At 51.4% G+C, this 15,918-nt stretch overlaps 1 protein-coding gene and 1 pseudogene across 1 annotated transcript in view; one reads left to right on the top strand and one right to left on the bottom strand.

The window, feature by feature from the left end:
- The window catches only part of Prex1 (phosphatidylinositol-3,4,5-trisphosphate dependent Rac exchange factor 1), a 168,115-nt gene that overhangs the window by 123,627 nt on the left and 28,570 nt on the right, over positions 1-15,918 (bottom strand). The gene's annotated exons all lie outside the window — the stretch shown is intronic.
- On the top strand, positions 6,452-6,938 carry LOC111818026 (annotated as a pseudogene).

The raw sequence follows: 15,918 nt of genomic DNA, 5'->3' as shown, positions 1-15,918 counted from the left end.
TTATTTCTCAAATGTAAGCAATTGGTGCCCCTGTCAAGTTTGAAAAGTCTAGAACTTAGCAGCTCCTCTATGTATTAAGGACTAAAAAAAGAGAAGAACAGTGTTTATTTGAAGACTTGGTAGGTTTTGCCAAAGAAAATTGATTTCAATTGAATCTTCAGAACATGATGACAGATTTGAAGTTAGGAACTATCCAGGCTTCTACAAATAAATATCAAGGTGTTGTGAATAATTTTTTCCCCTTTAGTCAATGCACTTGAAAAATTCAGATGAGTGGACTGGCCACAGAGAATGACAATAAAAACTCCAGTCAAAAAATGTGATGTGTATCTGCACTGGCATTCCTTCCAGCTGCTGAAATTCTAAGAGTTTTTCATGAATTAAAACTACACTGGGCCGGGGAGATAGCTCAGCAGCATAAGCACCTGCCTGGCAAGCACAAGGTCCTGAGTTCAATCGCCAGTACCGCCAAAAAAGAAAAAAAAACCTACATTTGGCAGAAGAAGCCAGTGAAGTAACTGACCAGTCCAGAAATGATTATGTGTAGATAGGGTAAGAAGACATCTTCAGTGGTATTTGCTGTTGTTCATTCACCGAGGCTGTTTCTGCCCAGTGCGTGACCTGCACACAGGTACACGTGTGATACATGCAGAAAGCTCCTGGTCTGCGTGTGAGTACATGAAGAATGTGTGCAGCAGCAGAGGAAGCGCATGATTAAATAACGTGCAGCTATCCTAGGAACAACCTGAAGCACATTAATCCTCCCGCTAGCATTTGGCTTTCTGCCATTCTTTTTTTTTTTTAGGGGTCTACAGGGTGTTCAGGGTCTCACTACTAGATCGGACTCGTAGTGATCCACTTGTTTACAGCCTCCCAAGAGCTGGGACTACAGGCGCGGGCCACCACGCCCAGTCCCAACTGCCATCTCAGTGCGTCCAGGGGACAGGGCCAGCATGGCAGGCCTGGGGATCGAACCCCCGGACCCCTGAACCTGCTTGCAGGCACTTTAATCTGCTGAGCTATTTGGCCAGCCCTGTTCCTCTAATAGTGGTCTTTCCAAAAAGGGTTTGAGTTGTCAAGATTTCCACATTGGAGGTTTTAATCTTCCCATGCTCTGATTTCTGAGTTTTTTGATCTTTGAGGATTCTGAGCTTTTGGGACTTCAGCATTGGGATTATTCTATTTAGTGTTTTTCTGTATCATGGCTCAAACCTCCACATCCATGTCTTTCAGACTCAGTCTTCCTAACCACAACACAGCCATACACCAGGCAAATTAATGACAAAGCAAACCCGCAACTCCTACAAAAGGTGCAGGCTTCGTACATCCAAGAGAGCGATGCTGGAGAACTACAGCTGGGGGCCCGCAAGGCACTGAGGCAGGCAGGTCCATTTACAGCGAAAGAGGAAACAGCCAAGGAAGAAGACCAGACTGGAAGTCCCCAAAGGGAGACCTTCACATCAAAGGGCAGCAGGCAGGAAAGCCGAAAATGGGGCTCTCAGTCTTTGCAAAATGACGCTTTCGCCTCAGAAAGTTTCCTCAAAGGGAAACTTTGCATGAATCACACCACATCACACAATCATGTAATGTCACGAGGAAAAAAATGGTATGAGAAATGATCAACACCTGAGTCCCCTTCTCTGTTGGTTTTAACAATTCGTGCCATGCTGCTACTACATGGTAAACATGGTGAATGAAAGGATAAAAGTCAACCCGGGGGCCGGGGAGATGGCTCAGTAGGATAAGCGCTTGACTGGCAAATGCAAGGATCTGAGTTCAATCCCTGGTTCCGCAAAAAAAAAAAAAAAAAAAAAGTCAACCTGGTCTTAGGATGTGGACTTTCTTCAAGGTAAAAGCTGCCTGAACTCTCCTGCCCCACCCTAGACTGCCGCTGGGCCCAGTTTCTGTGGATACTCACAGCAGGCCACCCCTGGCACCAGTTATTCCATGATGCGGAGACTGTCCTGCATCTACAAATTGCTGGGCCCCACCTCCTCGTATTCTAGAGGCCTCCCTCTCTTACCAGGAGAAGCCCTGCACTGGGTGCAAGCAGCAGATTTGCCCCCAGGAGCCAGGAAGCCACCAACACAGAACATCCAGTGAGCGCATGAATGGGGAAAACCCCTTGGGTGAGAGGCGCCCAGTGTCCACTCTCCACTCCACCTGACCCCATGGCAGCCCCTTTGCTGTTGTGCACCCACGGAAGGGGCCTTGGCACTCAGACAACCACAAGAACAGGTCGCACCTGGCTGGGCTCTCTGGGCTCTGACCACCAGCCTTCAAGATCTGCCTGTCCCACCCGGCCCCGCTTCTCTCCTCATGCTAGCAGGCCCAGCGTTTTCAACAGGAACAAAACTTGTGTGCTCACCCCCAAATTTGCCCCTGACGTTAGTGAGGTCCCCCTGCCACAGGGAAGCAACAGAGATGCAGGAACAGGAGGGCTCAGGTCTGCCTTGGAGTAAAGGGATGGAAGTTTCAAACTAGGGGATCTAGCAGATTCCTACACCCAGCAGGAGGAGCTGGGCAACCAGGAAGAGGGACAGAAGAGGAGAGTGCAGAGTGGAGCAGCCAAGGCTGGACTGTACCTGGGGCCACAGGAGCCACAGGAGACAGGGCAGGAATAGCTCCTGCAAGAGGAAAGGTGGGGGACTCCAGAGGGACCCAGGAATGAAGGCTTGTATAGCTCCCCAGGAAGGGGCCTGGGGCCACAGTGGAGGTAGCAGGTAAGTGCTAGGACTTCTGGAGGATAAATGAGCAATACACCTCCCCATATCTAAAATCTAGGCCCCCTGGAAGCAAACAAGGCCTCTTCTTGATCTATCCTACAGAGACTCATCTGTCATACCCCAAGATGGGACTAGTAAGGGGAAACTATAGGAGAAAGAGAGAGAGGAGGGGAGGAGGGGAGGGGAGTGGAGAGGAGGGAAAAGGAGAGAAGAGAAGGGGAGGGGAGGGTTGGGGAGGGGAGGCGGAGAGAGGAAGGAGGGGAAGAGAGGGGAGGAGAGGGAAAGGGAGAAAAAGGAAAGGGAGGAGAGGAGAGGAAGAAGGGGAGAGGGAAGGAAAATGGAGCAGAATGGAAAAGGTGGGGAGGAGTAGAAGGGGAGGGGAAGGCCGAGAGGTCACCAGGAGAAACAGCATCTCTGGCCGGTGGGTGACCCTTGACCCTTCCTGCCCCCTCTCACCACAACACACTCCAAGAAGCTCTCAAGAGCCCCTGTAGTTCAGGAAGCCAGGGACCCCCAAGGCCCTATTCCCTGGGCCTCACTGGTAGCCAGAGATGGCCAAGCAAAGGCTGCTGAGGAGATGGGGGGCCACTCCTGACCCCTCCTCCCTCACCATGGTGACAGGGGATGGGCATGCACCACCCCCAGCCCCAGCCCTCCCCAAGGGATGAGAGCATTCTTTCCTCCCTCTTCACCCTGGAAACTGAAGCCGGTGTCTGCTTCCCCAGGCCCCAGGCTGCACATCACTTGGGAATAGATTGGCCTCATCCAGTAGGAACGGTTCTAATTGTCCAGGGATTCTGTTCAAAGAATCCACCGCAAAGTTCTTTTATTTAAAAAGAATTTTTTAAAGGCCGATTCCAAAACATCACACATTACAAGTGTTTGAGAGAACAATCATGCCAGTGGGCAGCAAACAGCTCCTGGCCAGCAAGTGTCCACAGGAGAATTACTCCAAAGGCAACGAGCACTTTTAGCCCATTTCTTCCTTCTGCCTCTATCCACTGGAGAGGGGGCCTCTTGCGCACACACACACACACACACACACACACACACACACACAATATATTTATATAGACAGACAGACAGACAGACAGACAGATGGAAGACAGGAGATGGACAAAGGAAACCCCTGAAGAACTCTTGTAGCAAAATGTTTTAAAAGGGAAAAATAAATTTAACACAGGACCACATAATGGTACATTTTTTAAAGTCTAATTTTGAAAAATGATCAAACCCCTTTTCCCCAAACATCACAAATGCCAAGTGGTCACCAGATGTTGGGGCTGGAGAACTATGGCTGCGGTTTGTTTTATTTTCTTTGTTTTCAAGAAACCTAAAAATTAGAGATGTCATAAGTGCCCGGGCAAATAAAAAGTAGGAAAACTGCCTGTGTAGTGACTCGATCTAAATTGTGGACCAATGAAGACTCCAAGATGAACGCACCCCAAAACCAAATATCTACCACCAGCATGCGGGCCACAGGCGAATGTGAGCAAGCCCAGATTGCCACCTGTAGTTCACTTGAGGCCTCTACAGGGCGCATGGGAAGCCTTCCGTAAGCTGAGAACATGTTCCGGTCAGGACGGACCCACCACCCCATGAGCACAGGGGCCAGTATCCTCAGAGCCTCGAAATGTCTGGGGGTGTGATGCAACGCGGCTGAGGTGGATCCATCCAAAGATGAGTCCTCAAGGAGCCCCCGGATGTCCTTCAGGAATCCCAGCTGCAGAGCACAGAGCTCGGACCCAACGGCCCACCCTGCATCCCTCCCATGGGAGGCCCCCCTCTCAGGAGCCCTGGCCCCAGCAAGGACAGCAGGCACCTCACCCTTTGCCACGGCTTCTATGCTCCTTTACATGGTCAAGCACCCAAGTGCTGCCACTGAGCCACCAGGGCATAGATCAAGCCGATCCCTCACACACACTGAGCCCCAATTCAACGTGTACCTAAAGCTGGTGTCCTAGCCTCAGGAGTTAACTGTATGTTCTTTCTTGTTTAAGCCAATTTGTTTCTGGTCACGTACACAGAAAGCCCTTCATCCAAAGTAAACCCTGACTGTAGCAACTTGCCCATCCATTATGTCCACCTCTTCTCCAATTCAGAAGGGGGACACAAGTCCTCCCAGGGTTCTGGATGGGGGTTTGTGGTAGGCATGTGGCTTCACCCTACCTCTCAGCACGACCCAGCACCTGCTCCTCGGATGTCTCTACCCACCTCACTACCGGGACAGCCTGAGGAGCCACAGATCCTTGACTCTGCTCCTTGCCACAGAAATTTCCTAGATGCTGATGCTGATGTTGATCGTGATGGTGACGGTAATTCCAAGAAGCACAGCTTCCTGGGAGCTCAGGCGAGACCAGCAGGCTTGCTGCGACCATCTCTGAATAGCACTCACTTAATGCAACACCTTCAGAGTTGGGGTCTGGTGTTACTATCCTCATGCTACAGATTGCCGCAAGGAGTCAGACACCTGCTCAGGCAACACAACTTGTGCAGGGCAAGGCCAGGACATCATCTAGACCCCCAGAGCAACCTGCAAAGCTGACCTAGCCACTGTCACTGGCCAGTCACACTTCTGTTTTGTTTTTGGCGGAACTGGGGATTGAACTCGGGCCCTTGCGCTTGCCAGGGAAATGCTTATTCTACTGAGCCATCTCCCCGGCCCCCAGTCACACTTCTGTAGACCTCTCTGGTTCAACCGCCTCCATCCCTTAATGACTGGGGGCTCCTCTCAAAGCATCCTCACCCAGGCTGCTGCTTTGCTATCTAATCAATCTCCATATATTTAGATGTTTACTTGTCCACTGTCTGTCTCCCACTCAAATGCCAGCTCCACAAGCGTAGGGACCCTTAGTCTTGCTCACTGTCATAGGCCAAGAGGCCAAGCACCTGGAGGCAGGTGCTCAAAGCCCGCCCATCAACAAGTGGATGAATAAACAAAGAACTCTGTAGTCTGCCGTGCAGCCTGGGCTACCCCAAACTTGGCCTCTCTCTCTCATGGAAAGTCCCAGTAAAGACAACTCCTGTCTGTCACAGGAAAAAAGAGCCAGAAGATTCATTTGCTTATCTGTGCAAAGGAGGTGGCCCACACAATGATGACACTGGAAGGAAGCGGTCTGTCACCTCCTGGCCTGGGGCACCATTACCTTCCACCTGGACATCCACAGCACCTCCTCCCAGCTCCTGCCTGAGACCTCTTGTCCTGGTCCATGTAGCTCCGGAGGGATCTTTTAAAAATAAACCCCCTTCACATTCCCCCTGCTCCCTCCTGCTAGTATGGCCTCCCAGGTGCCTAGAGGAAAATGACAGCTCCTCAGGTCACAGCACATCCCATGCGTGCGGCCCCTGCTACAACCCCTCGCTCCTGCTCCTGACGCCCACCACGCATCGCAGGTCCTCTGCACGTGTCACTCCTTTTTGCCCAAACACCTGTCTGCAAAAACTACACGGCTGTTCCTTCCCACTTCTCAGGGACAATGCCACCTTTCTTGAGCTGTCCATCCCAGCCACCCAGGCTAACAGAGTCCAGCTAGGCGCACCACCGGTGCCATCAACCACACTCCCTGCTTCACATATTCCTAGCCCTGGCACCATCTGAAATGACCCGTGTCTCATTTTTTAAGACTATGAACCTCACACTTGCCTAAAGACAGGGGTGTCTGGGAAGTAACCAGATTGTTCACAGAGTTTGGCGTTGCTGTACGCTGAGCAGTGGTATACTGAAGATGCCTCATGGAAGCCGAAGCCACACTTCCCGTGTTCCCTCTCTGACCAGCCAGAACCCTCAGATGCGAGCTGTGCCCCAGCCAGCACCCACACCCACCCCAAGGGCCCAGGCCCTGGTGGCAATCCCACCTTCCACTGTGGGTTCACCTGCTGCTGTGCCCAGATGGCCACCACCACAGCAGGTGTGGCTGTGACAGTGGGCCACGCCATCACAGGTGGCTTCAGCAGAGGAGGCAGCGCTGAGTCCACCAAGCCCGACATCACGTACAGGAGCCTCAGGGGGCTCAGCTGCAGCAGCAAGAGACCGGGCCCTGGTGCTTTGAGATCAAGCAGTTTCTGGAGTGTGCGCAGAACCAGCCTCATGTGAAGCTCTGTGAAGATTTCAATGAAGGGCTGACACTGTGCAGGTGGCAAGCGGCCTCCTCTAAGCAGGAAGCTCACCCTGAAGAACTGGCAAGTCGACCCGACCGGGTTACTTCAGCATAAATGTTATTAATACGAGAAGTGTAAAACCATTCGGTTCCACCTCTCCCTGCAGCTTCAGAGCTTCAGAACAGCCATAGAAGGTGTTAGCCCACCACATAGATGGGCTACACTTGGACGCAAGTGGCCTCCTTAAGCCAGTTGTGTTTTGGGTTTTTTTTTTTTTTTTTTTTTTTTTTTTGGCAGAACCGAGGATTGAACTCTGACCCTTGCACTTGCCAGGGAAGCGCTTATTCCACTGAGCCATCTCCCCGAGCCCTAGCCAGCTGTTTTGACGTTATTAATTTGAATAAAGTGATTTGTGGTTTTTGACAAAAAAAAAAAAAAGACAGGGGTGTCCGAGTCTGCCCCACAATACTGGGAAGAGGTCACCCAGGGCACTGCTTGGTATCTTTATTTTGCTATTAACAACTAAGGCTATTATATCACATGGATGAGCTCATGAACGTCATTAAGTTGAGACAAATGACTTCACAAAGGGAGGTTCAGGCAGGTTCAGTAAAATATTTTATCAGTACTGCTGGCAGCTGGGATTTGTTTAGGAGACAAATCATAACACTGATACCAGAATGAGCATAGTTCAAGAAATAGTGATTGGGTGGCCAGGTGGATGTGAAAGAACCAAAGAATGAAGAGAGGGAGGAAAGAAGGCAGAACACCGGTCTCACACACAGTGGGTGCTCATGACTGTGTGGAATGAGCTCATCAGACCAGAGGTGCAGTGCTAGGGAGCAGAGCCCCAGAACCAGACTTCCAGTGACCCTTGCTCAGCCTTTCCTCCCTGAGGGACCCTGGTCATGTGACACAACCTCTCCAGCTTGGTCTCCTCGCCTGTAAAACAGGACAGTAAGAAGACCTCCCGTGAAGCTGTGGCAAGAACAAGTGAGCTGGTGGGTGCAAAAGGCTCAAGACACAGCTCCACGGAGCCTACAGAGCGGGACGGCTGGCACTGATAAACTGATGCACAAGGGCTGAGTCCACCGTGGGACGTGGACAAGAGACAGATTCCAGCCTCCCACTCCCTGTTCAGAAGCCCCACAAGCCTGTCCAGAAAGCCCTGCAGGAATGGAAGAGAGAAGAGAGGGAAGCAAAAGACACATCTATGTGCTGCACACACCCCACACACAGGTTCACCAGGAAAAGGAGGGCCGTGGGCTTCAAGGCCACTGTAAGACATTTAATAGGGGAAACCTGCACTTCGACAGGAATAAAGGGAAAAAGAAGGTGACTCAGGCTCTGGCTGCCTCTGCAGACTGCTCAGTTCTGTTGAGCTAATTCTGCATGCTTTAGCTTTTCTTAGACGCTGAGCCACTTCGGATGGAATCAGTGCCTGAGGTACTCTGAGGAGAACAGCAAGAAAGTGAGGGGGCCAGAGAGTGGCCAGGGCCGGTGGCGTGGGCCGGTGGCGTGCCCCGGTGCATGCTGGGAACTGACTGTCCTACCCAGTGCCAAATACCATGATAGCGTCCACCACTGCAAGCTTGGTGTCACACCCACACCCCGCACAGCCTCGAGGTGCTCACAACACTCCAGGCACATGACATCCCACCCACCACAGCCCTACCTGTCCAGCGCAGCCTCTGGTGCCCACACAGTCCACCAGCCCTGGGCCATCCCCACAGCCCCAGCTCCCCGTCATCCGACACACACCTGTGGGTTTTTTTCTGCACACTCCTGAGAAGAGTGACCATGGGTGGGAGTGAGCACGTGTGCACGAACAATGTACACACTCTAAGCAGGGAGATGTGCGTGTGCAGAAAATAGCATCCAGCTCCCAGGCTTGGATCTGTGCAGACTCAAGCAAGTGTGCACATTTGCATGTCAAAACTGTTGCCTGAAGCACATGCAGAGGAAAATATATAACCACCTCTGCACCACTGGTGCCAAATGGCAGAGCCTTGGCAATCACCGTGTGACTACACGTCTGTGTGCCTGTGTGAATAATAATAACGCTGACCAACCTCACTGATCCCTGCCCATGTGCCAGAGCTGTCCTCAGTGTTTCATCAACCCAGAGGGAGACACTGTTGCCCCCACTTAACAGATGGGGATACTGAGGCCCAGAGGTAAAGTCACTTGCCTCATGATAGCCAGTGAGGGCTGTATTATAAGCATCCATGATTTGGGGGACTCCCAACGGTGACAGGGAAGGATCCCAAAGTGACCTCTGGATCATCAGGGGCCCCCGTGACACCCATCTCTGTGAGGGGTAAGTCCTGAATGCGCCAACACAGACATAAGCTGAAACTTCCCAGGGAAAGTAGGTGCCCAAGGGCTCAGCAATGTTACGAAATCAAAGTCCCTGCCAGCAGAGTGTCCGCTCCACCCCCCACAAGTCGCCCTAGGGCCACAGTGTGCAAACTGGCAGCCCACAGTTTGGCCCACAGACATGTTTTGTTTGGCCCATGAATTGTTTGTTAAAAATGTGACTGTGGTGCCAACTTTTAAAAATTGAATGATTTCATACCCCAAACCCCACATTTCCGGTTGTTGGAAAATATCTTTTAAAAGTCAGGAGATCTGGCAATCCTGGGCCCCTGTTCCCACCCAGGAACCAGCACTCAGGGCGGAGAAGCAGCTGTCCCGATTTCCGCAGCACCCATGCCCACTGCTTCTCCAGGGGCTGCTGCAGGGCAGGCCAGGGCCTGGGCTGCGGAGCCAGACCACCAGGGTCCAAGTGCGTCTGTACCCGGGCCTCTCCTCCCGTGGGATCCCAGGGTGCATTACCCCACGCTTACTCATCTATATAACAGCGACCACCACATCAGACTGGTGACTGGCACCCAGCAGGGAATCAATAAATGTTAACATAACTGCTTCCCAAAAGTAAAGTCAAGAGCTCAGGTACTGCTTTGTCATGATAGAACTAACACTCGTCCAGCATCTGCTCCAGGACAGGCCAACAGCTGTGCTTTCCAAACTCATTCAACCTTCCCAAGAAGCCCCGAGACCACTCCCAGGTAGGCAGGCACCCAGGAAAGAGACAACATACCTCCGTAAACAAAATCACACGTGACTGTTCAGAGCAGCATCATTCAAGCCAGTTGAACAGCGGAAACCCAAATGTTCATCGACTGACAAATTGATGACCAAAATGTGGCAAATCTTACACTAGGCATGGTGGTGCACGCCTGTAATCCCAGCACTTAGGAGGCTGAAAACAGGAGAATCGCTATGAGTCCTATCTATGTAGTGAAACCCTATACACTCTGTAGACCCTCTCCTTAATTCATTTTTTAAAAAATGTGGCAAATCTCTATCCCATAACATGATTCAGGCATAAAAAGAAAATTCTGACACATGCCATACCATGACTGAACCTTGAAAACGCCATGATCAAGGAAACAAGATTCCACATACATACAACGTCCAAATCTATAGAGATAGGGCTGGGGAGATAGCTTGGAGACCTAAGCACTCACCTGGCAAGCACAAGGTCCTGAGTTCAATCCTCAGTACAGCATGCTGTGCCAGCCCCAGAACCCCAGGCACACTGTGCCAACCACCGAAACCAGGCACAGAGGTGCATGCCTGCAATCCCAGCACTGGGGAGGCTAAGAGAGGAGGCTCACCATGAATCTGAGCTGCATAGTGAGACCCTGCACCAAATCAATATTTAAAAAAAAAGAGAGCAAATTAACAAATCCATAAAGATGAGGCCAGGGAGATGACTTAGTGGAATAAGCACGTCCCTGGCAAGCGCAAGGGCCTGAGTTCAATCCCCGGTTCCACACAAATCCATAAAGATAGAAAGTAGATTTGTGCTTGGGGATTGAGGTAGATTTGACTGCTTTGTGGGTACAGGGTTTATTTCTGGGAGGTAAAATGTTCTGGAATTAGAAAGTAGTGACAGCTGCAAAACCTTGCAAACACATGAAAGGCCTCTGGTGCAAACATGCTAAGGGTGAATTTCACAGTATGTGAGTAATGTCTCAATAAAAACAATAAAAAGAGAAAAGCCTGAGAGGTGTTCTTGTGAGCCCCATTTTAGAGACAAGGAAACCAAGGCATAGAGAGGAGGAGGAGGATTTCTCTGCATCTTCATGGTAATGGACAACAGACAGCAGACAGATGGGGAGGGGAACATGATGCTCCTTACGCTCCTTACACCTGGCTGCTTCCCCTGTCAGAGCCGGGGCATCTGGGCTAGCAATCCTGGCCCACGCGAATCGCTTCCTCTTCTGGGCCCCAGTCAAAGGCCAGATGGGCATGACTCTTAACCTAGATGCTTCTAAGATCCCCAAGGACCCTCTAAATCTGGCGCGCTATATGGAACCATTACTTATTCATTTCTATAGGGGCAGCTGTGCCATTAATAAATGATGGCTTTAACAACCCACAGTGGGACTTGGCCCTCCCCAGGTGGATGGAAAGAGAACGCAGGGCAGTTTCTGAGTCAAGCACTTCACTGGACTGGCTCAGATGTCAGAGCACAAGCAGGCTGCCCACCTCCTCCCACCAGGGTCTTGCCAGGAGGACAGTCCTTTGAGGCAGGAGAAGCCATTGCTGGCCAGGATTACCTCATTGGGCTAGAGCATCCTAATCCTGCACAGGATGCCTCACTCATCAAGGGGAACATCGATGGAATATGAGGACCCCAGTCTGCACCCCTCCCATTAGGGCCAGCAGGATCTGGGCTGGTGGGGTCTGTGAACAGGTGGGGTCCTCTAAAGCACTGTCCTGTCTCTGAGCACGGAAGAGGCGTCAAGGGCACTTTGCAGCCAGGGCTCCACGGCTGCCCACTCTTAGGCACAGGAGCCACCCTGTGGATGAAGTGTTGGGAGCCAGGCAGGGAGAGAGAGGCAGAGCATATGGGAAGCAGGGAGCTGGCAGGAAAGGGGAAGCCCTTGGCTGACAGACAGCCCAGAACGGCTGCAGGCAAAGTCTGGAAGAAAGCAAACCTGGGCAGTGAGAACAAGAGCCTGGCAGCCAGGCCAGAGGCCAGGAGGCAGCAGTGGCTTCAGAGGGCCTTCCCTTGAGGTCCTTCCCACACCACAGGGAGCCACTGCCCCGCCCAACAGCCCCCAACAGTGGGCAGTAGGGGGTGGCTTCCCAGCCAGACCGGAGCCTGCCAGGAGGAGGAGGAGGAAGCGGCCTGGAAGTGCCAAGCGTCCAGCCAGGTTGCCATGGCTACAGAGACAAAGCAAGAGGCCCAGGAGCAGGGTTTCCAAAAGAGGCCCCAGTAGCCCATGGTCCCTGGGGAAACCCCGCCTCTCTCTAGCACCTAGGAGCCCAGGGGCACCCGGCTGTTGGTCAATAGGCACTTGTACAGGGAGGCCTGCAGGTCAGGGTTTATCCAGCTGCCTGGCAGGAGGGACTGTGAAAATCATGGCCCAAGAGGTGCTAGCCAGGAGCATGCACCTTACCACAAGTTGCTGACCTGCCCAGGCCTCAATTTCTTCATCTGTTATAAGTAGGAAAACCTCTGCTTGTCCCAAATCCCAGAGGAAGGAATTCGCATTACTGCCCACTCACTAAGGCCCAGGTCTGCTCCAGGCCCATTTCTCATCCCCTATCCCTTATTTGGTGCCAGGAATCAAACCCAAGGCCTCGCCCAGGCTCACCCAGGCTGAGCACACCCTCGGCCCCTGAGCTATGCCTTCAACCCCCACACTCCCTGTCTTGACTCAGGCCTCCTCCATCTGTAAGGAAGAGCATTTTTCTTTCATTGCCAATCCATTAGAGACCAATGCTTCTGTAACATGCAATAAAAGTGAATTAGCAGGCAAGAAAAGCAAAAAGACAGACTACAAGCCTAATTTCTTAAGAATTAGATTCAATTGGCATAAACCACTGGGCCAAATGAAGTTGAGCCGTTTGCACTTTTCTGACTGTACCTCACCACCCGCTACACTCGAGCAGTCGAGATGCCAGAACAAGGGCGCCACAAGGCTCTAGAGCTCAGCAGCCCAGTGTCTAGAACTAGCTGTGTCACACCTTGGCAAAGGGCTTAATGCCCCTGTGCCTTGTATACACATCTTGTGGGTGTTTCAGATGGGGCTTCTATGAGTGAATCAGGGAAAGTCTTAGTGAATTTCTTTCCACGTCAGCTACCACTGGACAGTGTCAGCAACTATCAGGTACCACTATCACTGCGATTCTCTTCCGTCCTTACCCTTGCCCGCTAACCACTGCCTCGCATGTCACCTATGTTCTCGGGGACTGGTTTGTTGTCTCTCTGCCCACAGGAGACTGTTTGATCTGCGAGAAGGGGGGATGATATCCGTCTTCCTACCTGACAAACACACTGGCCAGTCTAGAACTGGACCTGGCGCTTGGTGGGTGCCCAACGAGTGGAAAGGAGTGTGAGGTGGAACCTTGACTCTGCCTCATATTTGCTGCATGACCTCAAGCAAATAGCTCAACCTCTCTGAGCCTCCTTCGTCTCGTATGTGGAACAAGAATACAATAATAGTAATAGCCTTGCCTGTGTATACGGGAAGGCGCAGAGATGGATGCTCCTGACAGCACTGTTCAGTATAAACCAATGATTTATATGAGTTTTATACATCTAGGGGCAAGACATATTCTTGGCTGTCACAATTGGGCGGAGAGATAAATGCCTGCCTGGAAAGCGCAAGGACCCAGGTTCGATCCCCAACACCACACAGGCTGAGACAGGAGGATCACTATAAGTCTGAGCTGTGTAGCAAGACCCTGTACTAACTAACTAACTAACTAACTAACTAACTAACTAACAGGGAGTGCTGTGGGCTAGGTGATAAGAACCAGGGTTGCTCTCACCACCCTCCCATGCACAGGACAACTCTGCAACAAAGAATGAGGCAGCCCCGCTGCCAGTAATACTGAGAGGAAAGGGTAAGGTAGGAACCACCAGGATGCCATCGAGAAGCGAGTGAACATATAAACTCCTATATCGTTCTACAAGACAGCAGAACCCAGAAGCAATGGCCGGAACTATGTAAAACACAAGGATGAGCCAGCTGTGCACACCCCACGAACCAAGCCCGCTGCAGAACACCAGGTGATCACCACAGCTGGCCCTCGGGACCCATAAGCCAAGCCCAGGAGCCTGCAGCCCCTGCTCCAGGGCCTCCCACACACTGGGGAGCTGGCTCCGCCTCTCCACATCTGCTACATTCAGGGAAGGACCTGGAAAGGGAGCACAGGACCGGCCACAGCAGAGACCGGCTGAGGCAGCCCAGACTGTGAAGGGGACGGCAGAGCTGCCTCAGGGGCCATGCTTGATTCCCTACAAAGAGAATGCATCCATATCTCTTGGATTATCACAGGTTAACAGAAATTGCAAAGCATACACAGAAGTTCAAAAACCTGTAAGTTTGGGGGGATTGTGTCTATCACATCATCATTGTTAAAGGCTAAGATGAAGGGCCAGCCAGATAGCTCAGTAGATTAAAGCATCTGCTTAGGCAGACCCAGCAGCCAGAGTTCAATCCCTGGCACACCGTGCCGGCCCCATCCCCGGGTCTCGATGAGACATCGACTGAGACTGGGTGTGGTGGCATGTGCCTGTAATCCCAGCACTTAGCAGGCTGAAAACTGGAGAATCACTACAAGTCTGATCTGTGTAATGAGACCCTGTGGACCCTGTACTAAAATACAAATAATAATAATAACAACAAAAAGGCTAAGATAGACACAACCAATAAGGAACTGGTTCAAGCGTGCACATGCGCGCGTGCGCGCACACACGCACACACACACACACACACACACACACACACACACACCATCCATTCATCAGAATTCTACACTACTGCTGTATTTCATATGAGGCAATTCTATGAACCATCATGGAACATGATGCCGGGACAGGGCAAAACTGCAGAAATGGGTGCCCGTGTGTCAGTCCTGATGTAACGAACGGAGTGTCCAGTGTTACCTGCAGGGGCCGCAGCTGCTGGCCAGCCCACTGCTCCTACAGGGAACTTGGAGACCACCTTGCTTCTACGTTACTGTCATCTTGTCAATTTACCCCAGGGTGTGACTACGCATTTTATAAATACATGTAAGATATCATATACAAGTACCCACCTAATATTGTTAGATATATAACACACAATACATGCTTCAGTTATAAATATATCATATAGCATATAGAGGTAATATATAATGTGTATATACACACACACATATATATAACATAGTGTATGTTTCCATAGAGCCATACAGTCATTATATTTTAACTTCAAAGACACTAAAATCATACACTGTATGATTCTAGTTTATGTAAAGTCCAAAAACACCCAAAGTTAATTTCCGATGATAGAAATTAAAGCAATGGCTGCGCTGGGGGAATACAGCCTGGGAGGGGCCCCCTGCTGGGGCCGGTAATGTTTACTTTCTGATCTACTCTATGTGAGAGAGAGGTATGTCGCGGTATAAATTCACCGTGCTATACACTTAACATCGTATACATGTACACTGGATATATGTAAAGGAAATAAATTTTAAATTTTGAGCAAAAAAGGGCTGATGATGAAGAGAGAGCCCCCAAATTCTCATTCTCCTCCCCTCATTCCCAGAGGGAGCACTGTGCTCAGGGGCCTGGGAGGGGAGCAAGCTTGGGTGGAGTCCCACTTTTCCCCTCAGAAAGAAGCCGAACAGAAATCAAGCCGGCCTTTGTGGTCAGCCCAGTGGAGCAGGACAAAGGGCCAAATGCCAGCCCTGCTCCCCCAGCCCCCCAGGACACTGAAGCCCATTCACGTTGGAGGCTGGCCATTTCCCCAGGGCCCAGCCGCCCTCCTCTCTGGGCCGAGGAACAATACCCCTTTTTACCACCCCTCTTGTCTTCTACTTCCGCATTTAATTGCAAGTTCATGGGTATTAAGTGGCCCATACAGCTGACCTAGCTCCTCCCCCTTCCCAGCCCCCCAAAACTGAGGCCAACAGCACTGTCTCTGTTCAGGGCCCCTCTGTGTGCCCGCTCCCTCAGTGATCTTCCCAGAGAGAGCGCAGAAGGAGCCTTCCATCCTGTTGCCCTCCCAGATGACATCGGGCC

The sequence above is a fragment of the Octodon degus genome, unplaced genomic scaffold (genome assembly GCF_000260255.1).
Source record: "Octodon degus isolate 3935 unplaced genomic scaffold, OctDeg1.0 scaffold00077, whole genome shotgun sequence".
NCBI lineage: Eukaryota > Metazoa > Chordata > Mammalia > Rodentia > Octodontidae > Octodon > Octodon degus.
This window is presented reverse-complemented; position numbering and strand designations above follow the sequence as displayed.